Raw genomic sequence first — 27,158 nt, 5'->3', positions numbered from 1 at the left:
AGAGACTGTATATTCGAAATTGTTTCTTATTATATTTTTAAATCTATTCATTGAATTCTTCAACAGCGTCCGAAAAATTTGCACATTATCCGGCCTAAGATCTGGTTCTGTAGGGGCTTGTTAATACAGAGTCTGCCTTAAATGATTGGCTAATTCATTCGATCATTTTAAGCATTGGAAAAGGGAGTCATGAAGAGTATTGGAATCTAATACATTTTCTAGCCATGGAGCAAAAGAAGGAAAAAAATTATTTTTGATATAAAAATACAAAATGACATAAAAATTGCAATGGGTCTGTAGGTGCCTATAGTTTTAACAATTATTTAATAGTCAAAATTCCAAGCTCAAAACCGGCTGGAATGTTGATTCCGTCGCCATAGCAACCGTTGGGATGCAGGGCGGAGGCAGGGAGCATGCGCATTCTAGTCATTGAGAGGAAAGGCTAAACCTCGCTGAAACCTCTAACATTCAGAGAAACGGTCAAGCGAGGAGTAAAAGGTTGAGAAATTACACACCGAGTGAAAAGGATTCACACACGTAACATAACGCTTGGAGGTCTCAAACCGTTAAAGGTAAGGATAACATTTCTTCTTGAAAAATTATTATCTTAATTTTAGAGAAATCTTTATCTTGCAGTAGAATAAATTTTGGAGAAATATTTTTTTTTTTAATTTCACCGTACGTGGAAAATCATGCTTTCACCTTTTGACATTGAAGCATTTTCAGGACCTGTGTGTAAAAGTAAATTTATTGGATAGATTTAAGAATTCGAATGATGGTTTGGGTGAGATTTATTTAAAGTTTGCTTGGATTTTTGAGAGCTATCCATTTTTTTTATATTCCGGGTGTATAAATTAAAAAAGAAGGAAGGCATGGTGTTTGTAACTACGAGTCAGTAACATGTTTTTTTTATGGAAGAAATATCATTGCCAATATGTGCCAACTAAAAAATGTATAATTTTCGGGTACATAATTGTTTGCTTCAGCAAGAAATCGTAAAAGAATTTTGCATGATTAAAATATGTAATGGCATGGTTTATTGTAGAAGTTTAAAATGCTTGTAAAATTGAAATTTGATTTATGTTAGTATGATACATAAATATCTTATAAATAAAAATTACACATAAAGTTCTGAAATTTCCTTAGTGTATAAAATACATATTGCAAAATTATATACTAGTTATTACTTCTTCCGTTTGTATTTTTTGTTATGTTCATTAAACTCTCGAGCAACGCCCTAAAAAGGCACAATTTCTTGCTAAATTTCTTGTGATGTAGGTAATTTCAAATCAGATCCTTTACTTTTATTATAAATTTGAGACAGTTTCTCAAATTCCAAAGAATGTTTCGGCAAATAATTATTTATAGTAAAAGGAATGCGTGTATTTAAAAAATGACAACAGTTGGAAAGTTTTTGCGATGAAATTAGTTGTCAAAGCACAATTAACTCAAGGCAAAGTAGTGATTGAAATCACAAGTGTAATTGCTTATTTTTTTACGCTTAATGAGAGTTTTTAAAAGTATCCTCTGTATTCTACTCGCATTTCAAAATATCTTCTCCAAAGCAATAAAGTAGAATGAGATGTAATTTTTCAAATAAGAACATTCATAAAATCTTTTTCTTGTACTTTTTTTTCACTTAATACTACTGCGAGGAAGTGATTTCAGTATCTTACGATTTAATATTTATTATAAATATATGCTTCTGTTATGATTTTTGTTATTTTTTTAATCATAAAATTTAATCCCCCAGAAATAAAATAAATAAAATAAATAAAAATATAAACAGACCTTGAAAAACTTGCTTACCAAATAACAATCTTCTATAGGCCAAACTTGAGTTGAATTTTTGTAAAAATTTCACAGGTATTTCTTGATCTTAATAACTTGGATATTTTTTTAGCGTATTAATCTTTTTGCAAGGTTTAAGTTTTGTAAATTTTAAACCGTAATATTTTATTCCTGAATTCAAATATAATTTGCTAGTTTTTTTTTTTAAATCTGCTAATCTAACGGTATTTTTTAGGTTGCGCTGATATCGAGATGAGTTATAGCCAATTCAAGAATTCATAACCTGCAACACAACTAAATTAACAATAATTAAAAATTTATTTAAGTTACAATTTGCGGGACATGTACGGTGTGTCTACAGAGTTACAGTTAAATTCGCAAAGGAATGAACGCTGCAAAAAAACAACGTTTAGCTATTAGTATAACTATCTTTCCAAGATTATGCAACACTTAGCACATTTATCCAGTTGCTTGCATCCTTGAAAGAACTCATTTTTGAAATACTGCTTGCGGTTTTCTTCAGACTCTTCAAAGCTATTAAAGTAATATGAACTTTGAAGTCAGACTTCATTTAGGGAAGAATGCCAAATCCGATGAGTAAGGGGGATGGTTCAGATATGTGACATTTTTGTTTGCTAGAAATTACTTCAGAAAATGGAATTGTGTGAATTTGTATTATCGTGCGACAAAAACTTTTTTTTCTGACTGAGTATTTTATGACCTAATGCTTTGAAATGTTTTCAGAAGTCTGTCCATTACGTCTTTGTAAAATACGGAGTTCACAGTTTGTCATTTAAGAGCAAATTACTTGTGAATTAGAAAAGCTCTTCAATGAGAAAATCAGAAATCCTTTCCACTCAAAAAAGCTCTCCAATGAGGGTTTTTTTTTTTTTTTTTTTTTTGTTGCCAGATTTCTAAAATTAAAGTTTCTGTAACCTTGGACCACCTTCTCCAACCCAAGAAGATGACTGCCCTTTTGCTTTAAGATCATAAGCAAAGCATCAAGTTTCATCCTCAGTCACATTTTGTTTGAAAACTCAGGATTAATTTCTGCTTTACAGCAGAATGTTGCTATTTTTTGCTCAGCTTTCAAATCCATGACAACAGATATTCACTGCGTAGAGACATTAGGTTTTTTTTTGGAAGCAAGTAAGAGGAAAAATGAGCAAATGCCTTCGCCGGGAATCGAACCACGGACCTCTGGAATACCGGCCCAGCGTGCAGAACCACTACACCACGAAGGCACGCTAGGAAAGGGGGACAAATACCTTATAACTGCATCAAAGCAAAGATTAACTGAATTAGAAATTCTATCCGTAAGCAGACGATATTTTAGGATAATCAGTTTGAGAGATCATAATATTAAATGCTGCCAAATGCAATTTCGGCAAATTCCTTAGAATTGATAAAAATTAACGCTAATGACGTACTGTGTGATCAAGCTCTTAAAGTTAAATATGTGCTTATCTCCTTCCGAAACGAGCAATATATTTGCTTTATAAAAGGCACTTCAGGATCATTTTTACCCTTCCAACTTGCATTGTAACGATGGTAGCGATAGCTATAACAGGTGGTCCAGTCTCCTAATTTTTTCCCCACTTCATTTCGGCTTAGCGCTTTGTGAAAAGCTTAAGCGTGTTTCACTTTGCGAAAATCTAAAATGTACAGTATAAAATGAGGTAGAGAAAATAAATGTTATTACGGTGGTGGCGACTGGGCTTACGATTGCGTAGGAGGTACAGTCGCAAAGGCCTTGAAGAACCTATTATAGCAAAATAGCAGCACATACCCAAGAGACACGATACTTTCTCTAACACGAAAGGATCTTGCTAGAATTCATCAGTTCATAAATTGCTATAATCTCGCTTAGCTGAAGTTTGTGCAGAATTACTGAACTGTACAAATAACTACGGTGGGAAAAAGGAATATGGCACTAAAAGTTAACTGTGGGCAAATTAACGCTGCTATCAAAAGTTAAATATACGAATTTTACTAACAGTAGGTCAAAATGTTATTTAGAAATACACATTGTTTACAAATAGCTCAGCTTCGTTTTCGGATTGAGGTACAATAAACGGTTATCATTTGGAAGATACGATCTTATGGCGTTTGGTTTGACAGTAGCTACTTTTACACAAAGTACGCCTATGTGAGCAATAATAGATTTTACTTGTTATCCGAGTTAAGCTGCCAAAAGATAATGATGACCTCACCACTAAGCAAAATTCCGAGAAATGTCACTCAAAATTGTCAACAAAAAGGACACCCCGAAGTACTAAATGTTAAAATAACAAATGATAAACAACAAAAATTGAGTAACGTGAGTTAGTTTGCAAGGTATGATTTCGGAGGTTAAATAAAAAACTTTTTTTCAGCTGCGGGGAAGAACATAACGGGAAAAACAAACGTGGATTTACACGAGAATAACACACAGAAATTCTAGCTAAATGATAGAAGAAGAAGCTCCAGCTTCATCCGCTGAGCGACTAGTAAAGTTAATTTAAATGCAACAACAACAAAAAAACAAACAAAAAAAAGTTACCGACAAAATAAATAATAACGTAATGGATGATAAATAACAAGAACTGGCGTAACTATTAATTTTCTGTCAATACATGATTACACCCTAATCATGTTTTCTATCATTCAGCTGGTTCAGCTGGTTTCTATCATTCAGCTTGGTTTTCTATCATTCAGCTGGAAAATTCTCAAATTTCTTTATTGTTCGTAAGTCTCTTTCTTCGCCATTTTTATTCCCTCAGCTGAGAAAGAAGATTACTGTTTAGGGTTCGAAACTGTACTCTTACAAATTTACTCAAGTTACGTCTTGTTGCTTTTCGTTTATTGCCGTAACACTGTTCTAAATGTTTCAGAATCTTACAGACATTTAATACTGAGCAATTAGAGAACGCTTTCAGTGCGTTGGATAACCGGTTTGCGCATTGTTCCACGAAAGATAATCATTGTATTTAATATCAGAAATAAATGAAAAAATTTAGAAATGAAATTTTGAGGAGATTAGAAATAAAACTCCGAACATAGATTGCAGTGTGTTTGTATCAGTTATACATCGAAACTTATTTATGCTTAAAGTTGCACAAGATGTTTATAAGTAATTTGTGGGCAACTTTTAAAAACAACTCCCTTAATTAAAAAAGTATTTTGACACTGGACATGCATTTATTTATTTTAATTACATTACGCTATCATGCATTTATCATCCATATGGTTTGATAAATGTTGCTACTGCAAGAAACATTGCACTGCCCCCGCACACTAAAGTCAAACTATACATTGTAAGAAAACGCACTGTGTAGAATAAAAGAATATGTTAAGTAATTTACATAAATATGCTGTACCAATGATACTACATACCTGTAATCTATGATGACTGCTGGGTACCAATGATATGTGGTCACTGGTCAATAGGCCGAGCGACAGGTGGCGTTTATTAACACTTTGGGTTTAATTAGGTTTCAGTAACCTATTTAATTGGCACGATTTTAACGATATTTAATTTACAATATGGAGAAATGATAATTTTTATAAAAATTTGCGACTTTGTGGTAATTAAATAAAATATATTTTAAATACCATAACTTAACATCTTCGGAACAATATCACCATTTTTTTTTTTTTTTAAATCTTTTAGTTTAAAATCGGGCGATGTGTAAGAAAAAGAAAGGTACTTTTCTTGCTTAATTTCTGCAAAGAATTATAACTAACCATGCTAAAAAATAAAATTCAACTCAGCGGCACACATGATAACGCCGTAGATTGTTGAGCACCGAAGTTCGTTTAGTTTCAAACAATTAAGATTTCAACACTTTCGAAGTATTGATCAAAAGTGTAGTTTCAATTAACGCTCAGCCGGAATAAATTAGATTAGATGGATAAAGTGGCGCTTTCTTAACAAGTCTGACATTGACATGATAGAACACAAGACTAAGGCGGTTAAATTATTTAATGGGTTATTCCAAATAACCGATGCACTTGTATAATGGATAATATTAATTTTTTCGTCCCTGAATGTCAAGCAATTTACGAGAAATATAAGCTATGGTTATAATAATTTGGATTCCGCTTAAATAATTCTACTATAAAAGTCGATTTATGTCTTGGAAGGAAGTTGGCGATGATATATTTGTTGTACCAAAAGGGTTTTAGTGTGGCAGATATATGTACTATTAGGGATTAAATAATGCAAGATCTCCTAACTGTTTTTCCCAAACCAGAATTCATTATAAAATACAGCTATTTTATAGTATCATCAATGTTTATATAGAGGAACATTAACTTTATTGGCATTTTCTGATTCACCGTCGGTGCCACTCTTTGCAGTTTTCTAAGGACACAGACAAGAAAGTCTGACTAAAAAGTTCCAGTACTTCTGTGGTCAATACTCGTTTCATTTTAGCTCTAAAATAAAAATGGCAGACTTGTAAAGTTTATTTTATGAGTACATTTTTGCTTATGTTAAAAATCTGTCATATTCTCTTACTGCTTCGTCTGTTTCAGCATAATATATAAATGGAGAGAAGTTTTAAATAGTAGTAAGCAACCTTGTCATAGTGAAAATCGTCTTTTGCTGTTTGACATCAATAGTATTTGTACCAATCTGTGAGTTTCCCCTTTATCTGAATATTTAGTAGTCGTACTCCTGCAGGAAATAAAATAAAATTGATGTTACTTAGGTTAGTTCTGTACGTCGAGGTAAAGTCAACAATAGATTTTTAGTTGCTTTATTTCTCTTGTATTCATTTACTGTTCCAGTTTCTACAATTAAGCGAAATGAAATTTTGTTTTGCAGTATAAACAAAGGAGAATGTTTGTCCCCAAAAGGAGTTTAATCTTGTAGAATTTAAAATCTAATAGTATTCGAGTGCATTAGAGAATATACGTATGCACGGACCAAAAAAAAAAAAAAAAAAAAAAAAAAAAAAAAAAAAAAAAAAAAATTAGGAACATGACAAAAATAATCCAAAACAACAGGCGGATTACAAACCAATGTAAGTACCTGATGGCTGGGATTGCTCATAGATTCATGCATCCCCATTTAGGAAGATAGCCACTGCGAGTTTTACCGTATTCAATTAACTTAACTTCTGTTGTTACTTGAATTATTGATAGCAAAAGATCCAGTGAAATAATATTTTCCTGTTTCTGGAATGTTACAACATGCTGTCATGTACTTTAAAATTTTAGAGATACATATATGGGGGCGAAAGGTTTAAATATATAACATCTTGTGTTATAAATACCATCTGCTTAAGTCTAGGCTACAAAACTGACAGTTCGTTTTTTCCAAATTACTATTACAGTCTCAGAATACCGAATGAGCACAGCAGTAGGGTAAAAAAATCAAACTTAAAAAAATATTACAAACTTCAGCTCGAAGTGCAGAACAAACTTAACAGAAATTTACTTTTGATTCTTCCGAAAAAAACAGATAATACTGAATGAAAATTATTTAAATTTCACAAAATAATTCCTATCTTATAGTCCGTTTTTTTAGAATAGACACTTCAATACCATTTCTTCTCCCCAAATGATGACAAATAACCATAATAATGACTGCTATAAAAAAACGTTTGAACGCTCTACTTTGCTAAAATCTTTTAATTCCCTCTGTGCGGTGCTGACGACACACGTTACCACCGCCAATGACGGAAGGTTCCCTGCAACCTCGAAATGCCGATTTTGAAGTATTAAACTATAGCACCTAGGTCAGTAAATTTCACGATCTAATTAATTGATATGCAGTATCAAAAGGAAAACTTACCTGCTCAGAGAATTAACGGGTGCGATGAGAGGAGTTCCTTTAAGGTCACTGGCGATGCCAATCCTTATTCCCTTAACTTACATTCTTACACCTATTTAAAAATCCTTTTATTTACATATTATAGTGGAAGAAGAAGAAATAATAGATGTATAGAACATATTTAAACATGTTCAAAACGTTGTTAATTAAAATAAATCTCATATTACAAATTCTTATTAAATTTTTAACATATAAATTGTTTTAAATGATAAAATTTTAAATAATAACTAACCAAGAATGAATGGGAAGGCGAAAATTTTGAATGTTTCAAAGGAATGTATAAAATTAAGGACTAAAGAAACTAAAAGTTAAAGATACAAAAAGGAGTAAAAATTAAAACATTCCAAACTGATCTTCGTATTAGATTCAAGATAATACAAGAAAGAATTTTAAGATGAGCATTTACAATGAGCTTCCTAATTTAAGAATGCATTCCCCGAAATTCATTATGCAAAACATAAAGTCGTATATTTAAAAAAGGCTGTTCAAACTAACTCTCAAACTACATAATTAAAAGCTGTTAAAATATCGTTCCATTTATAAATCAAACTCAAATATAGACTTTTACATCTTTAAATAAAAAAGAAAAAAGTCTTAATTATTCTCAGTGTTAACAAATGCGTATATTTCACCAGATCACTTGAACGCTTGAATTAGTTATTTCCAGCGAGAGTAGTGATAATAATGTATATGTTTTCAGTTCTGTGAAAACAGTAACATTTTCTTCGGGATGGAGATATTTTTAACTAAAAAAAGAAGGCCTAAGCATCTTTTATCAACCACGAAAATGCTGCAAGTGTTCATAAAAATTATCCATCTGGTAGAGCATAAATTAATTACATCAATTAGTTCTGTTTTTGAAAATGTCAGATGTTTTGCGCTGTGGCAACACTTGCCATACACGGTAAAGCAACGTGATGATCTGAACACTTTGGAAAAATCTTCTTCTACAAACATTTATGACATAACATTGTTGCATATTACAGACAATAAAATAATTATTCTCTTTTTAAAATAATTGCTATGCATCGTTCACACTTACGTATAAAACACTAAATGTTGCGCAGATAAGATACTTTTCAAGAATGCCACTGCCAAAAGTGTAATTCTATTATTTTCAAAATTATCCTGAAATTAATTATCAGAGAAATATGTATTATTTCTTGTATAGTAAGAGTAAACCGAAGTATTTGAACTGTAAGTGTAAAAATTATGTGTAGGAAAAAATGAAAATGTACTCTTTATTATTTTTTTAAAATTTATTCTCATTTCAATAGGATGTAAATTTTGTTACATATATATATTTTAAAACTGATGTTAATCATTTTCGAAAAACTATTTCCTGAGAGAGAGATGTTTCTTTAGATTATTTTTACCATAATCGCTAAAGCCAAGAAGTATTTAAAAATGTTTTAAGGGTGTCATTCTGAATATTTTGGGCATAATATTAAATTGCGCTGCGTTACACTGCTTGGTAAATACTATCCATACATCCTAGTAAGTGTTACCTCCGTACAAGACATAGATTATTTAATTATTTTCTGTACTGCATAGCGAATAACGACTTCCAAGAATGCTGCCATTCCAAATGCCGTAAGACTTTTAAACTATATTTCAAATTATAACTGCAAAGTGAGAGATTTAAAGAAAGTAAGAGCATTATTGATTGTTAAAATATATTTTTCTTGTAGTATAATTAATTGATCTAATTAAAACTGTATTTAATTCATAAAGTTATAAGGTATTTCTTCCGCCTTCTTAGCATGCCTTCTTGGTGTAATGGTCATATATAAAATAGATATACTATTTATATATAGGTATGAATTTCTGCTATTGATAAAAATTGTTTTCTGATAGCGGTATTACGATTTTTTTTAATCAATAGGTTTTTCCTTCATAGCATTTTTAAAAATTTACATCTGTGAAAGAAAAAAGTTTTTTTATTTCTTTCAACTTTTTGTGGTTATTAAAATGCAAATTGAATTGTGAATAAAAATGATCAAGGCTAGTGAGTTTAAACAGCTCAAACTTCCTCGCTAATTGCCAGTTAGTGTAAATTATGAATTGTTTATATGATACAACAGCGATCAGCAAATATGCAATTAATAAAGTTATTCTCTGAAATTTAATAAATTTACTATTCTAGAAGCTGCCTCATCTATAAACAGCAATACTGTTACAAATGCACTGCACAAAAAACTAACGTGTTTACCTACAGATTTGCATGGTAACAAATATCAAAATGCAACCTAGAAATTTCAATTTGCAGTTTTGTGCCCCAAACCAGAACTTACAGTTAAAGCATAATTAAAAAAAAAAAAAAAAAAAAAAAAAAAAAAAAAAACTGAAATGTTTCAGATTTTAAATTACGTCCAAAGGGGTGATTTTTTAACATTTTGTGTGTTACATTTATTTATTAAATATCACGTTCTTCGCACTTAAACCATAAAATTAAGTTCAACAGCAATATCACAAAATAGTTTTAAAATGAACATATCTTTAGAATTTCCGATACAGACACTCATGCGTTGAAGATAAGAAATGTTTTTTTCTGTACAACGTTGCCATTGCTCCTTTGAAATCGTTGAGTTTGTTAATAAAACATTCGTTAAAGTTTTACAAAATGTGAAATCGATAATAAAACAAATTTCAAGCTTAAAATTTGGTCTTCCGCATGCCCATATTCGTAGAAGGATTACGTTATTCAAAATTCGATGGCTCTATGTACCGTTGTTTTACTACAATGCGAGAAATATACATATATTTATGCAGATTTTTCATTATTTAATTTCTTTAAATATAACACAGGGCGATAATATTTTGTGGCAACAGTTTGAAAAGTGATTCGCCGTTTGTAGCGAATCGATGCAAAATCGCAAAACAAAAACAATAGTCCTTTTAGAGACAAAGCTCCTTTGGACTAAAAAAAATTTTTAAATCAGTACTTAAACAAAATTTAAAATGTAAAAAAAGTCATAAAAAAATTAACAAAATTTGAAATGTTTCAGATTTTAAATTACGTCCAAAGGGGCGTTTTTTAATATTTTGTGTGTTACCTTTCTTTATTAAATATCATGTTCCTCGCACTTAAACCATAAGATCCAGTGCAACAGCAATATCGCAAAATAGTTTTAAAACGAGCATATCTTTAGAATTTCCGATACAGAGACTCACGCGCTGGAGATAAAAATGTTTTTTCTGCACAACGTTGCCATTGCTCGCTTTGAAATCCTTGAGTTTGTTAATCAAAAATTCGTCAAAGTTTTAAAAAATAGGAAATCGATCATAAAACAAATTTCAAATTTCAAATTTGGTCTTCCACATGCTCATATTCGTTGGAGGATTACGTTATTCAAAATTCGATGACTCTATGTACCGTTGTTTTATCACAATACGAGAAATATACATACATTTATGCAGATTTTTCATTATTTAATTTCTTCAAATATAATGCAGGACTCTAACATTTTGTGGCAACAGTTTGAAAAGTGAACCGACATTTATGAGTCCGACGCAAAATGCCAAAACGAAACTAATAGTCCTTCGGGATTCAAATCCCTTTGGACTAATAAAATTTAACTGCTCAAAAGAAAGACTGCAAATTATTATTTGTGTTGAGATTCTATTTTAACGTTTGGCAGAGTTTTTAACTAAACAGTTGTGTCAAGCCTCCTAGTTTATGAATCCACCTGCAAAAATTCAATATACAGAACTGTTGAACATGCAGCTATGCTTACTCCAATTTTTCACCGTATCGCTTGTACACGAGTATAGCGATTTCTCGCAAATAAGTGGCAGGAGTTCTTACTTTGTTAGAACATAAAATTCGTACCGCGAAAACAACAATAACTTCGAGGCGTCAAACCCATCAGTAGCCAGGTGGATAAGACCACATAACAATACTAGTTTGATCCGGATTTAAACGCAGATAAATAGGATAGCTGCAGGCGTTTACACGGTTTTCTTCTGTTTTTGTTTGAATATCCCCTACGTAGGCATCTGTCGCCATAGACAGACAGTTATTTTGTGTTTTCCCGTAACCGAATAATAACAATAAAAGTCCAGAGAAATTCGAAGCGCTACAAAAAAGAAAGCCTTTTTACAGAGGAGAGACTTTAAAACATTCGAAGCGCTACAAAAAAGAAAGCCTTTTTACAGAAGAAAGACTGTAAAACCTAAGTCAGTTTTATTACTTTTTTAGTTCAACACTGCTTTACGTTCTATGCAGGTCAATTGCAAGCACTGAAACATTCATTATTAGTCCAAAGGGACAATTTTCCCTGAAGGACTATTAATTTCGTTTCGGCATTTTGCGTTGAAAACTTTAAAAGGCTGTACCACTTTTCAAATCGTTGCCACCATATATTATCGCACTGTCTTATATTTAAAGAAATTAAATAATGAAGAATCTGCATAAATGTACGTATGTTTCTCGCATTGTGATAAAACAATGGTACCAAGAGCCATCAACAATTGAATAACGTAATATTCCATAGAATATGGGGATGTGGAAGCTCTAATTTGAATTTGAAATTTGTTTTATTATCGATTTCAGATTTTGTAACACTTAAACGAATTTTTGATTAAAAAAGTAAATGATTTCAAAGCGAGCAATGGCAACACTGTACGACCCCCCTCCCCCCAAAAAAAATCTCCAGCGCGCAAGACTCTGTATCGCAAATTCTAAAGATATGCTCATTTTAAAATTAATTTGCGATATTACTGTTGAACTGAATTTTATAGTTTGAGTATGTAGAACATGGTATTTAATACATAAAGGTAACACACAAAAAGTTTACAAAACGCCCCTTTTGACGTAATTTAAAATCTGGAACCTTTGAGTTTCCCTCTTTTTTGTAGTCATTTATTAATTTTAATGTGTTATTCTCAGTTTGTTCATATTTTCCGGTTATCTGGTTATATTTTTACGGTTATTTATTCCAGTTATTTATCTGCGCGTACCCGTGAATTAATTAGCTCAAGCGTGTGTACTTTAAATTCAAAATTTTCTAATTGGCAAAATCTCACCTATAAATCTCTCAAATATAAAAAATATAAAAAATCATATCTCTCATCAAAAAATCATCCCAAATATAAAAAAGCAGCCTTAGATTAGATTCTCTCTCGACTTCAGGCCCACCAGCGGCCGAGCGGTAAAGTCGCTGAACACCGGTAGTTCGGTCTGAAGTTCGAATCCCGCGAACGAGCTGGCTGCATGGGTGTTTTCGTGGTTTGCCCCATGTGTAACGTGTGTACGAGCCAGTTTTCCATAGAAAGTCCTCCACGAAGGCATCTCTTCCCTTAGGCAGATAGCCCTCGAGGCTTTGCCGTAATTAAATAACCTAATCTCTCTACCGACTTCGAGAACGGCAGTCAAGGGTCCCTCTTTATCAGGAAGAAAACATTGTTGCCTGCTTTAAATTTATACATTAGCTTATTTCTCTTCCACTACTTCCACTTATTGAATAACGAAGAAAAATAAATAAATTTCAAGAAAATAAATTTTTGTATTATCTCTCACACTTAAATGAAAGTAATCTGTAAAGTTCATATCACTATAAGTCTGTTTATCCTTTTAATAAATTAAATATAATCCTAATTTTAATACATATCATCGATTCCCTTTTTGTTAGAGAAAGTTAGCATTTTTATGTTCCACGAAATCAATAGAAACATACTCTCAATACATTTCGCGTTTTTATTTAATTTTATTTTCGGAATTATCGATTAACAATTACCTTTGAGAAACTATTGGAATTTTCTCTTAACCTTCTGGTATTTAATTACATCTCCCCAGTTTGGGATAGTATTTGTGAGATACGGAGCTACATGTTTTGGTTTCGTAAGCTATGACACAAGGGCATTCAATTTTAGCATTTAATGGTATTCAATTTTAGCAATTAAGCAGCATTTTGTAATGGATCCTCGGGAACGAATGTTTACCTCTTTGCTTTGTAAGCGACTTTTGCTTATCAAAATAAATGAGCATTTAATGACTAAAAAGGTAGAAAGTTAGAACAGAAATTTATTCGATAGCTTATGTATTTAATTAAAAATTATTAAAAATATTGCTTAGCACTGCTAATTCTAATTTCGACCTAGTTTTTGACAGTAATACGAGTATCTGTAATTTATCAGTTTCAGAGTCCCACAACAAAGGTTTAAATTAGTTTTAAGGATACAATGTCGACAATTTCCCATTACCTTAAGGATGTTTCATAGCCAAAGCTTGATTTTAATTAGCTTCTGTTGAAGGAAATCGTATTTAACTATATTGCGACAAAGCCCGAAGCCAAAATCCGATAACAGAGAAAACTATCTGACTTTTAGATATCATTAAAAGCTGAAAAGTCTGCATTAACAGTCTTGCTTATGCAAAGGCTACCGCTGTAGTAGAAAATAATTATTGTGCATGAAATGCATTTTTCTGATTATGGCAAATCACACTAATGCTATATGAACAAGAGTAGTGATGTTTCTTGAAGGAGTTTCTAAGGAAGGCCGGCTCGCTTTCACGTTACGCATGGAGAAATGATGAACACACCCATGCAGCTAGCCCATTCGCCGGAATTGAGCCCAGATCGAAATACCGTCGTTTAGCGGTCTTATCCAATCGATACGCAATATCGGGAGAAAACTCAATATGATAGGAAAAGAGGCGGTCATGTCTAAGTTGATTCTAAAATTACGAAATATGCGCAATATAAAAAGGCTCACACTTCATTTAATTGCAGTCAATTTATTTTATGGTAAAATTATTCAAAACATTTATTCATTTATTATAAATTATATAAATGGTATTTGAATTTCGAATACGTATTCCATTTATTTTTAATTGAATCAACCTAACAGCGTAGCGTCATTATGCTCTGTACCAGTAAGTCTGTGTTTTTCTTAAAGCACAATGGAAAAATTCTTACATGCAAATTACAGCATTGTGAATTAAAATTGCTTGCGGATACAAGTGTTTTAATGACTTACAATATATTAATGCATTGATTATTTTAATGACTTTTTAATGTATTAAAGCAGTTTACTTACACTATACTGACTTACACTGTATTAAAGCAGTTTAAACAAGAATATAATGTAAATGTGATATTTACGCTTAAAGCAATGTAAAAAATAAAATTTATAAAAATTATCATATAAATTTTAGTGCTCACATATTCATTTGAAGAAAACATCGCGTGTTAGAATTTATTTATTTCAAATTTCCCATTGGCTAGTTATATCTGCTCCCTCATCTAAAACTTCCAACGGATTTTTGAAACTGAGGAAGGATCAATACGTGATAGCATAATGTAATAAAACACGCCAATAATTTTAAAAAGATTCCTTTAAGAACGCTTCCAACATCACAAAAACTGTTTTTCTTTTACAATTAAAACAGGAGTTAACAAACAGTAATCGCAAAATAGGGCCTTCCACAAGAAATAAACTTGTAAACTATTAAATTTATGCTGTTATAAATTTAATCTTTTAAATAATTAGTCCAAAAGGGCTTTGTCCCTGAAGGACTATTGTTTTCGTTTTACGATTTTGCGTTGCATCACTATAAATGTCCGTTTCACTTTTCAAACTGTTGCCACACAATGTTAGAGCCCTGCATTATATTTCAAGAAACTAAAAATGAAAAAAATCTGTATAAATGTATGTATATTTCTCGCATTGTGATAAAACAACGGTACATAGAACCATCGAATTTTGAATGACGTAATCCTGCTGCAAATATGGGCATGTGGAAGCCCAAATTTAAAATTTGGAATTTGTTTTATTATCGATTTCCTATTTTGTGAAACTTTAACGAAATTTTGAGTAACAAACTCAACGATTTGAAAACGAGCAATGGAAACAATCTACGGGGGGGGGGAACTTTTTATCTCCAACGCGCGGAAATGTGTATCGGAAATTCTAAAGATAGGCTCATTTTAAAATTATTTTGCGACATTGCTATTGAACTGAATTTTATGGTTTAAGTGCGAAGAACATAATTTTTAAAAAATAAAGGTAACACACAAAACGTTAAAAAAAAACGCCTTTTTGGACGTAATTTAAAATCTGAAACCTTTCAGATTTTTTTAAAATTTTTTATTCTGATATTATTAAATTAGTGATTGTGCCTGTTGATAAGAGAAGGTAAGGGTTCTTATAAGAGAAAAGGTTTTTTCTAATTTTAAATAAACTTGACTGTTATTTAAAATGTATTCATATTTTTTATTAAATACTTTTTGAAACGAAAAAATATTGAAATCTTTTACTAGAAAAAACTGATAACTGTTTCGGAAGTTCTTATTTTCCCCCATCTCTATCACATAGATCATTTCAAAATTAAGGTTAAAAAATTGTATTCGAAAATCAAAATTTAATTTATGCTTTTTAAGCCCAGAAGATGTTGCTAATTTTATAATGCTTTTTAATACTCAAAAGATCCTATAAGATCTTTTTTAGAAAATTAAAGCAGGGATTATGGCCCAATTTTCTATAATTGGATCCATTTTTATGGATAATAATCTTATTATCCATAAAAATGGATCTGATATCAGAATTTTATTATTTGATTCTACACGCATTATATAAAATTTTTGTACTTAGGACCGCCGTAAACTGTACAAATATTTATGGAATTTCTGCACAAATTTCTATGGAATATGTACACATATCTCTGTATAAAATTCTATAGGTATTATATTTACAGTTTTACAGAATTCCATATAAGACTAGCCCACCAGCGGCCGAGCGGTAATGTCGCTGAACACTGGTAGTTCGGTCCGAGGTTCGAATCCCGCGAACGGGCTGGCTGCATGGGTGTTTTCGTGGTTTTCCCCATGTGTAACGTGTATACGAGCCAGTTTCCCTTAGAAAGTCCTCCACGAAAGGCATCCCTCCCCTTAGGCAGATAGCCCTAGTGTGCTTTGCCATAATTAAATACACCACACCACACCACACCATATAAGACTTCTGACCTAATTTACGGAAAATTGGGCTACTATTCTAAAGATGTTTAAAACTGGACTTTCTTATAATTCTATATCAGACATTTTTGTTGGAGAAGCCACCTTCAGACCATCGCTTACTATTAGGCATAACTTCTTAAATTTAACCGCTGCATTACAAAACATGTAGTTGCCAGGTAGTTAAAAACATTTAGAAGTTATAAATTTGTCTCCTTTCTATTCAGTGTCCAGAGGAATATCAATAATTTCAATTTTATACCCTGGATTTTCACAAAATTGGGAGAAGGGGGAAAAAGGGGTTCGTATAAGTAAGAGATTAAGAAACACTGATATGTAGGACGCGTAAAAGTTCCTCCGTTCATCTAAACTCGTATTTGTTAACACCGGAAACAGAAAAATAATTTTAAGACATAAAATTTCAATAAAGCGTGTTAGACTCTAAATATCTATTGTTTTCAAATGTATTCGCAGAGTCGTAAATTCAGGCGAAACAATTGGAAAAGTTTCACGTAAGGTTATCTTTAAAAACCTCTAAAAAAATGCTGCAAGTAGACTTACGCATTGTGTGCGAAACATCTAATGATAGTAATGAGCAAGGGTGTCTCCTTTTACAAACATATTGTTAAAATTCCAAGTACTATATTGCAAAAGTGTGTAAAAGTCTGCCACAGCTGTTTCGTAAGAGTATGATAAATAAAGAATAATAATAAATAAAGAAATCTGAGGAAAAAAATCTTCAATGAAAAATCCTCTATATTTTATAAGACGAAGTAGAATATAATAAGCTTTGTGGCAGCCGTGAAATATACGTTTTATGAAATAAATTTTTAAAATAAGCAATCTGAAAATTTCAGAAACAAGTCCAACTCTTAACAGAAGCTTTACCATTCGAAACTGATTTTAGTTAAACGACGGGTTTACTAGCTCAATTAAATTCTAGAAATTCCTAATAGAGAACGAAAAATCACAGTTTTCGAATGAGCTATTCAAAATAACAACGCCAAATCATCAGGAAGAGAAGGACTTGCTCTGTTATTACTGCGCCTACAAAGTTTTAGAACGAATTTCTTTAAAATAAATTCCAAGAAATCTACAAGATAACTGACAGCATTTGTTATTATGGCATCTCAAATTGCTTTCTAAAGTACCGTTTGCATACGAAAAGAATTTTCTATGTAATTCATTGCTTATTCTAATTCAATGAACAATTGTTGTCATGGATTCGAAAGTAGGTCAAAGAATAGCACAAAAAAAAAAAAAAAAAAAAAAAAAAAAAAAAAAAAAATCACTTTTAAAGCGGAAACTAATCCTAATTTTCTCGAGCCTATTGTGAGTGGAGATGAAACAGGGTTTTTTGGTTATGATTTTAAGATAAAACAGAAATCTCTGCTTGTGTTGGAGTAGCTATCTGCTTATGTTGGAGAAGGTTCATCATAGCCAAGTTTCAGTTCCAGAAAACCATGAGCAAAAATCATGTTGGTGGCAAAAATCATGGTTGGGAAAAGATAATTCAAAAGGAATATGTCTCTGAGGAGCAGTTGTTGAACTCCATACTTTATAAAGACTATATGAAATTCTTAAGAAAGTTTAGAGCTTTAGGTTCGAGAAATGTCAATCGAATAACTTATTTCTGCTGCACGACAATTTGCCGCCACACAATTACATTCTCGTGAATCAGCTTTTAGTAAAGAAATGAGTCAAAATTCTCAACCAATTTTCTTATTCATCAGATTTAGCACTTGTAGGGGATTTTTCCTTCCCTAAAATGAAGTCTTGCATTAAAAATCGTTATTTTAAATAATATTGAAGAGATTAATCAAACTCTAAACAGTTTCCAAAAAGATGAGTCTACGAAAATATCAAGCAACTGTGGGAGCGTAATAAGCTCGCAACCAATATTGAAGAATAAGAAGTAAGAATGTTTTCTATTTAATTTTCTGTTCCATACGTCTTAGTCTTAAAAAGTTATAGATGGACTGTTCCATCCTGAGACAACATTCCACGGAGACTTTCGCATCTATTTCATAAAAAAAGACTGGATTATCTAAGACATAACTGGGCTTTTTTTCCGATGGATCGCATTGCGGAGAAAGTATGCAACATATTTCTCTCATATGATTTGATAGCAATTTCTGTTTTGCCAGAACATGAAATATTATTATGAATGTAATAATAGCGTCGAAATATCAGTGGAATAAATGAAATTGTTAGAAATATTTCTGCTATGTAATTAAAGACATTATTCTTCTTATATATTGAAAACTATTTATTTTTTGTATTATATAATATACAAAAAATCTGATGTGTACACCACATGACTTCCTTGTACGGAATATTAAATTATACGAATTTTTTCTTGCATTTCATTTAAACTTATTGGATTGAATTAAATCTACTTCGCCGACAGCGCATAAACCACAATAGAATAAATGCATTCTTTAACATTCACTCTAGTATTTGTTTATAATAGCGACACTCTGTCGCTAGATTCACTTAACAGTATTATATTTCGTTCATATTATAACTCATAATGCACAAAATTTATATCATTTAAAGAATAGAATTATCTAATCGTTGCCACATGTTCTATTCAAATACTATAATAAAGCTAGAATGATGTATAAAAGAAATTAAGCAAACAAAACAAAAAAGAAACTTTTCACAGACGATTGAGTATTTCTCATTCAATTAATTCAGTTCTCACTTCGCGAGAAGGCAAAAATACATAAAAACTCAAAATATCTATATTAAAAATTACGAAGTAAATCTTAAACACTTATTTCCTCGGAAAAAATTCCAGAAAGGATTAAGCATGATTTAATTGGCAATAATAAATGAAGGCGTTAACTTTGCTGTTGCGAAGCTACGTTTCTCTAGATTGGCAACAAATCCACTAGTCTGCTGTTTCAAATGTAAACAAACAATGGCTGCCATCAAGAAAAGGATTAGGCTTAGCGGCACTTAAACAACTTTAAAATTGTTAATAATTCTAAAAATAATGCATACAGATTTACTAAAGGCATAAAAACCTTAACCGGAAGATAAAAACAACATAATTCAATCCTTTTTAAAGCAAAAAGCTTTTTTTTTTTTTGTTCTACGTTTTCCATAGCCTGCTTGTCACTTATGAGATTCGACTGAGAAAGCATTTGTCAACAAGTGCAGTGTGAAGATCTTTCTTTCTATTCATGTTTCCATAATATTAACAATAACTTCAATTTGAAAATTCCAGGTTACTGTTTAACACCTCAAATACCTAACCATTAAAATTTTCAAAACGTAATGTGTGCTGAAAAACTTAAACTCTGAAAGTTTTACAAAATATTAAACACTACGCGAATATTCATCTCCTTGTTTTAAATAAAAATAATATCCACTGTTTCCTTCCCATGAAACAGTCTGAAGAACATTGAAAGTTAGGTCAAAAAGGATTTTAATTTTAAAAGCACAGGACTTCGTTTCAGTCCTTCATTTTTTGAAGGCACAATGTAATAAAAATGTTAGAATCATTTTTGATGTTCTTCATTAGTTTAATTTTGAACTGTTATATATTGATTGGTAGAGCAATATGCCTCTGGGAGCTGCTGGGTTGGAGACGAAGTCCTGCTTGTTCGTGCTCATAACTACAGGTATTGGTCTTCATCTTTCATTTGACTTTTGGCGTTCCTTTGTAAGCCTTTTGATGGTGGAATTTGTAACTATTGCCAAAGTGTAAATAGTTAGCACGTCCATCTAGCAACTGAAAATCCGTGGTTCTAATTTAGGCTAATGAAAGATTTTTCATGTTGCCGCTCCGAAAGTTTAATGAATCTCTGAAAAGTCTGTGGCTCGGAGAAAGATTCCCATTTAGATATTTGTCTCATTCCATCTGACATATAATAATTAGACTAATAGGTCTAACAGATAATAATTAGAAGATCATTTTAACAAATGGTTCCTCAGATTTCTTCTCTCACAGACACGTTAGAATTAATGCCCAGTTTTGAAACAAGTGTGTTTAGGCTAGTGTCTCATGGCGCAAACTGATATCCCCATCAGTATTGGCATACTGCAATTATCTTATATTGCAATGCTATTTTCTTTAGAATAAAATAATAAATGAATATCTGTGTCATAAGGTTTATTATCCTTTTGAGTTATCACTTGCTTTGTAAGTTTTCCAATTTTTATGTTACTGTTGTTGTGACTTAGATTACTTATTTTAAAGTAACATCAGACCAAGTCCATGAATTGCATCATGGCAAGCAGTGCAGAAATGTACTTGTGGTAATTGGGTCTCTTCCAACAAATAAGTGAATTTACCTAGTTCGTTCAAATTTTGAAAGCGAATCCCTCGGGAGACGAGACCAGAGGCCAACCGTCACTCTTTCCCTACCGACAAAACCACTGAAGAGGATTTTAGACTCACCATACGTTTAAGTGTCCCCATGCCGCAAAGTTACATCCATACAGTTACATCCAAGCCTTTTCTGGGATTCTGGTCCAGATATTGGATCAATTTTAATCTAGTAAGAAGACATGTAGAAATAATTATAAAACTAAAAATGTGAAATATTTTATGAAATAATGATGCACTTATAATCTTAACGGAATCAAAATTTACAAAAAGAAAAAAACTCAGTATTTATTTGTTTACTTTGTTCAATATTTCTTTCAATGTAAATTGTTTAAGTTGCTTCGTTGATTTTGGGCTAACATTTTCTCTTTAATTCTATAGATAGATATAATTTCTTCTTCAGTCACAAAGTTCCATTGTCCAAGTCCTGTAATTGCCGTGTAAAAATTTCCCGCTTAATTGTTAATCGAAATTGTTTCGCTCTCCAACTACCTCTCTGTCACTTTCTTCACTATCGGTATCGGTATTGTCTGGCTTTAGAGCGACAATACAGATTTCGCGGTCCGTGAGTTGAATTGAAGTGTTGTCATCGCAATGGAAAATCTTCTTCTATATTATCTTCATTTATTACTTCTTCTCCACAAATTCTATTAGTTGGAAAAATTCGCTTTTTGTTAGAGATATCTGAAAACTTACAAATTCGCGGCTGTCCTCATTAAGTTTAGCTAGCATTCACTGTACATTTTTGACGATTTTTTATGAGATTGGTGATTAAAGACATGCTTGTTTATTTTTTGCTAAATAGACATGCTAAATTCATTATACTTATGCCCATTTCTCGCACATGCTTATTGGATTCCCGAATAAATAAATTCCCACATATAGTACTTAAAACTTATCCCGGGCCAAAGCTAGGCATTTTGCAACCCAGTTCGATCACTGCGAGTCCTAAATTCTTCTTCTAAGCACCTTTCTAAAATATGCATCCCAATGACTTCCCTAAATTAAGGGGTTTCAAAAAACCCCTTAATTTTGTTGCTTGGTGTTTATCTAAATTTTAAAATCTTCACCTCCTCTAAATATTGCAGCCTGGTATGGCTGCAACAGCTCTGGTGTCGTTCCTGGGCTTGACTGAATAATAAATCAGTTATTCTTAATTCAAACAGCTCTCTACATGTTTAATTATTAATCCGAACTCTGCATATGTTTTATTGTGTAAAAATATCAAATTCACATGCGTAAAACATGCATTAAAAAAAATGCGGAGATCTGAATTTTAGATCATTTCAAATAATGGATTTTGGACTGTCCGGATTTTGGGCCTTTTCGGATTTCGGATTTTATCATATAACATTATTTATTCGTATTTCCAACTAGCATTCGGATATTTTAAGCTCAGCTCAACAAAAAAGTACGGCTGAATAATTTAAGTTTGCGATTGTAATTCTTATTGCTTGTCAGATCGATAGCTGCCCACAGAGTTAGAATACTCAATGCTCATTGCATATCGGAATTGAAACTCAAGAGGCATAGACTTTAGCTTGTTGCGAGGCCCCAACTTGTTCGCAACAGTAGTAGTGACTACTATGAACTGGAAGTTACACAAACTCGTAAGAAGGGTATAATCCCTTTTTATTTCACTTTAGAACTTACAGTTGCATTCACTTGACGCTCACAAACTACGCCGACCCGGCGGTGTAACAAAAAAATAGAAAAGTACAACTAAAAATAAATAACAGGATGCATAACTAACGAAGTCACTATCTACGAGGCTCTATAATTGTAACTATCTTAACCGCGTTCTAAGATACAGCTGAGATTCAGCAAACTTTCTGATTAAGACGTTGAAAGAATTCAACTAACTGCCGAAGTAGGCACACAGGCCGAAACGCGCGGTTCTTAAACTTCTACCAAGCAACCTTCACGCTCGTGAATCAAGAAGCACATTTACAAACTCGTTTCCCTTCTATTTAACTCAAATTACTTCTGCTAAAAATTTGAATACTCTGCGCGTTCTACTAAAATTTACATACTCTGGCATTGGCAATTCCAGGGGAAAGTAAAGGCTTGACAGGAAAGATAGTTTAAACTTAAAATAAATGTTAGTTAAAATAAATATAAACCCTACATTTGCCGCTGCCAAAATTCGGTAAACTTGGAAGCAGGTCCTAGAAACGACCTGTTGAAAAAGTTTCCATATTCTGATCTAAAACTCAAGAGTTCCGTTTACATAAAACAAACTGTTTCGTATAAGATTAGAATAATTTCTGTAGACGCATAATGTTACAATCTCTTCTTACAGGATCCTTTTCTGGCCTTCAGCAATCACTCTTTTCTCTTCCTTCCAGCATTTGCAAGGAATAAGTATCAGTATCTTCTAAATACATTATGATTTACACTTTCTTAACACTGGAGAAAGTTTTCGTTTTCGATCGTTTTATTTTCCTTAATTAACTGCTTAATTCACATTCATTCAAGTATTCAAACATGAATTTAACTTTACCTTTCTCCACCATGTGTGGTGTCAAACGGGAATATTCGTGTTTTAGTATTACAACACTTCCCCTAACCACAATGATTTGTTAGACTTCCAACAACCAAATAGACACACCTTAATCGACATACTGAAACTCGATGAGTTATGTTTAACATTCTTAAAATTCAAGTGTAGGTGGAGAACCCTACAAAACACATTTATTCTAATTCCCCCTCATTCATCTTTAGACATGCAGGCTTTCGCTCTAAAGCATGATTTTATCTACAGTTTAATACTTAAATTTGAATTCATTTCTTTCGAGTATTTACATTTAGCATCTAAAATTTTATGCTTCTAGACTAAATTCTACTTTTACATAACTTTCAAGTATTTACGTATATTTACAAGATTCTAATACATATGATTTTTACAATTTACCATAAAATGAATGAGATAAAAATAAATTTTTACTTCACGCATTCTTCGCCAAGCTGGCGGCACTGAAACTAAATTTTTCATTAATACAAGAATACGAAGTTATTTTACTTTCGGCCAAATTTTGGCTTTAACATAACAGAATTAGTCTTTCGACCAACAGGAACTGCTTGCTCTTAGATTTTATACTTAAAGAAAATAATGCTTTTGCCTTAGCTAAATTGTAACTATCTTAACCGCGTTCTAAGTAAAACAAAACTAAGTCTGAACCGAAACAAATTGACTTCCGTCAAAACATAGAACTTCGTATTTACGCATAACATTTCGGAACAAAAGAAAAAATTTATAGAAGATTTTAACTTATCTTTGAGTTTTCGATGCTTGAAACTCCGACATCCTCTTCTGGCAGAATTGGTCCCAAGTTATGGAATTCATAGAAGTCAATCTTCGCCTTTTGGGTTCTTCGAGTTTCGTCCATGGTGACTTCTTTTTCGCCCTCTGTACGCCGGCCTCTTGGGGTGGTAGTGTTCGAGTTCCTGTCCGTTTTGCCCCTGGACGGCTGGTCTTGGCGGCCTCCGGTCTGGAATCTTGCTTGAATTTCTTCTGTTGGTGGCTGTCTTTTCGTTCCTCCTTCTGTCTTTTTGTTATCGTGAACGGTGGCCTTGTTTGCCCCTGACTATCTGGCCCTGGAAGTGGTCTCCTCGACGCAGAATTTCTACTGCGGGACGTTGTAACTGGTCTTTTCCTCTTTACCAAAGATTCTTTACGCGGCGGCGTTGATTTCCTGTACTTCTTGAATGCTGGAGTCTGACCATTTTCCTTTCTTCTTTTCGGGACCCTATAATGACTTGTAGAAGGGCTAGGTTCCTCTTCTGTTCTCTGCTTCTTGGGTGGTGGAGCGGGTGGCGTTACTTCTGGACCTACCACTTCCTTTGCGCTTGAGTCCTGCAAGAAACTTTTTCAAAATCATTTTGATTATAATATTTTTTCACCTGGTCGGGACTTTTACAGATTTCCCCTCTCTCGTTCTTAAGGTACAATACGACTCCCTTGATTTCCTGAATTACATAGGGGCCTTCAAATTTTGGAGCCAACTTTGCAGTGAAATTATCTGGGGCACTTGATAAAGAAAATTTCCTCTTTCACACTTTATCCCCAACTTTAAAATCTGCTTCACGGCGTTTTCGATCATAGTACAGTTTCTGTCTATTTCTTGCCGTATCCGAACTTTTAACCGCCTGGTCAATGAGTTTTTGTATATCTTTTCGTCTGAATTCTTCCTCTCTTTGTTGCACAAAGAATAATTTATCTAGTGACGTAATTAACTTCCGTCCTAAAAATAATTCTGCTGAGTTTTTCCCGTAGTATCATGATTTGCTGTTCTCAAAGCATAAGCTAACTCATTTATGTAGCCTTCCCAGCGCTTGTGATGTGTGCTAACATAACTTCGAATTATTTTTACAATATTTTTATTAACTCTTTCTGCAATGTTTGTCTGTGGTCTATACGGAACCATTTTGATACGGCGTATGCCAAGTCCAGTGCATATGTTTTCAAATATTTGACTAATGAATTGTTTACCGTTATCGCTAATGATTTTTATCGGTGCACCGTATTTTAAAATGTATCTGTGTAAGAATGCATCTGCGACTGTTTTGGCTGACGCGCGTTTAAATGTAACAATTTCTGTCCATTTTGAAAAATGATCTACAATTACTAAAAGAAAACGATTTTTATTTAACTCACTCTGGGGGAAAGGACCAAGAAGATCTATGCCTAAAATTTCATTCGGAAATGTAGCGCGAATGCTATTTAAGTACCCTTCCGGGCTGTAATTAATATCATTTATTAACTGACATTGATTGCAGGACCTGACATACGCAGTTACTATTTTGTATAATTGCGGGAAATATACCGCCTCGTGTACCCTTTTTAAAGTCTTTCTGACCCCTAAATGACCCGCTGTTTTCGTGTCGTGTAATTCTTTCAAAATACTTAATCGAAGCGAGGTTGGGATGACTGGTTTATATTCGAAATTTTCGTTTGTTGTTTTCGTATAAAATAATAAATTATCTATTATTTCATAGTTTTCTGCTCTACTTCTTATTGAAACGATATCTGTGTGTTCAAAGCTTTCGAGGTCTTTCAAATATTCATAGATACTTCCAAATTCAGGATCAGCTTTCAATTCAGCAGTAATTGTATCTCTAGAATCTAAAATTTTTGAAGTCAACACAGCGCATTTAAGTTCATTTCCTTCATCGTCCAGTTTTATACGAGATAGTGCGTCAGCAACATTGTTTTCCTTACCCGGTTTATATTTAATTATGAGATTATATTCTTGAAGTTTTAAAGCCCATCTTATTAACCTGGGCGTTAGGTTTTTCCCCGAGTAAAGTCTACCAACAGCCGCATGATCCGAAAAGACTGTTACTGGCGCTTTGCCGAAATAAACTCGAAATTTGTGTACATCCATTAATAGGGCTAATGTTTCTCTCTCTGTAGCTGTATAATTCCTTTGTGTAGGGTTCAACGTTTTACTAAAAAATGCCAAAGGATGGCCATTTTGCATGAGAACAGCACCTACAGCATAGTCTGACGCATCTGCTGCAATTTCCAGGTTTTCGTTCCCTCCGGGAATTTCAAAACAGGGGCATTGATGAGCGCTTCTTTTAACCTTTCAAATGCGGTATTTGCTTCTGCTGTCCACGTGAATTTACTTTTCTTTCTTTTAATTACTAACAAGGGTTCAACAATATAAGCAAAATCTTTTATGAATGACCGATAATAAGAACATAACCCAAGGAAAGAAGAAAGTTTCTTGGCGGTGTTGGGAGGTGGGAAATTCTTGATGGATTTTATTTTTGAATCCTGAGTTTCTATACCCTTTTGCGAAATTTTATAACCCAGATATTTAAGTTCTTTAGTCGCGAACTTGCATTTTGATGCGTTAATTGTAAGACCGGCCTCTTTTAATAATTTAAAAACCTCTTCTAAATCTTTAATATGTTGTTCCAACGTACTACTCGTTATAATTATATCATCTAGATAGATTAAAGTCGATTTTCCTAGGACAGGCTTTAGAACAATGTCCATAGCTCTCTGGAATGTTGACGGGGCCCCACACAACCCAAAGGGCATGCGTAAAAATGCATAAGTGCCCGATTTTGTGATAAACGCGGTTTTATGTATGTCTTCGGGTCTCATAGCTATTTGATAGTAGCCAGACGTTAAATCCAACGTAGTCATGTATCTCGTAGACTTAATCTTTCTAATAATTTCCTCTATAACCGGCAAAATCCCGCAAACGGGCTGGCTGCATGGGTGTTTTCTTGGTTTTCC

At 32.7% G+C, this 27,158-nt stretch overlaps 1 protein-coding gene across 2 annotated transcripts in view; it reads left to right on the top strand.

The window, feature by feature from the left end:
- The first annotated feature begins 422 nt into the window (after positions 1-422).
- The window catches only part of LOC118186482 (protein NDRG3-like), a 161,954-nt gene continuing 135,218 nt past the window's right edge, over positions 423-27,158 (top strand). For both annotated transcript variants that reach the window (XR_004757781.2, XM_035356582.2), the window contains exon 1: positions 423-572. The gene's annotated coding sequence lies outside the window, so the exon portion shown is untranslated. The remainder of the gene's footprint in view (positions 573-27,158) is intronic.

This window comes from Stegodyphus dumicola, chromosome 4 (genome assembly GCF_044657685.1).
Source record: "Stegodyphus dumicola isolate Sdum_Otavi_A_Nest chromosome 4, ASM4465768v1".
In the NCBI taxonomy this organism is placed as follows: domain Eukaryota; kingdom Metazoa; phylum Arthropoda; class Arachnida; order Araneae; family Eresidae; genus Stegodyphus; species Stegodyphus dumicola.
This window is presented reverse-complemented; position numbering and strand designations above follow the sequence as displayed.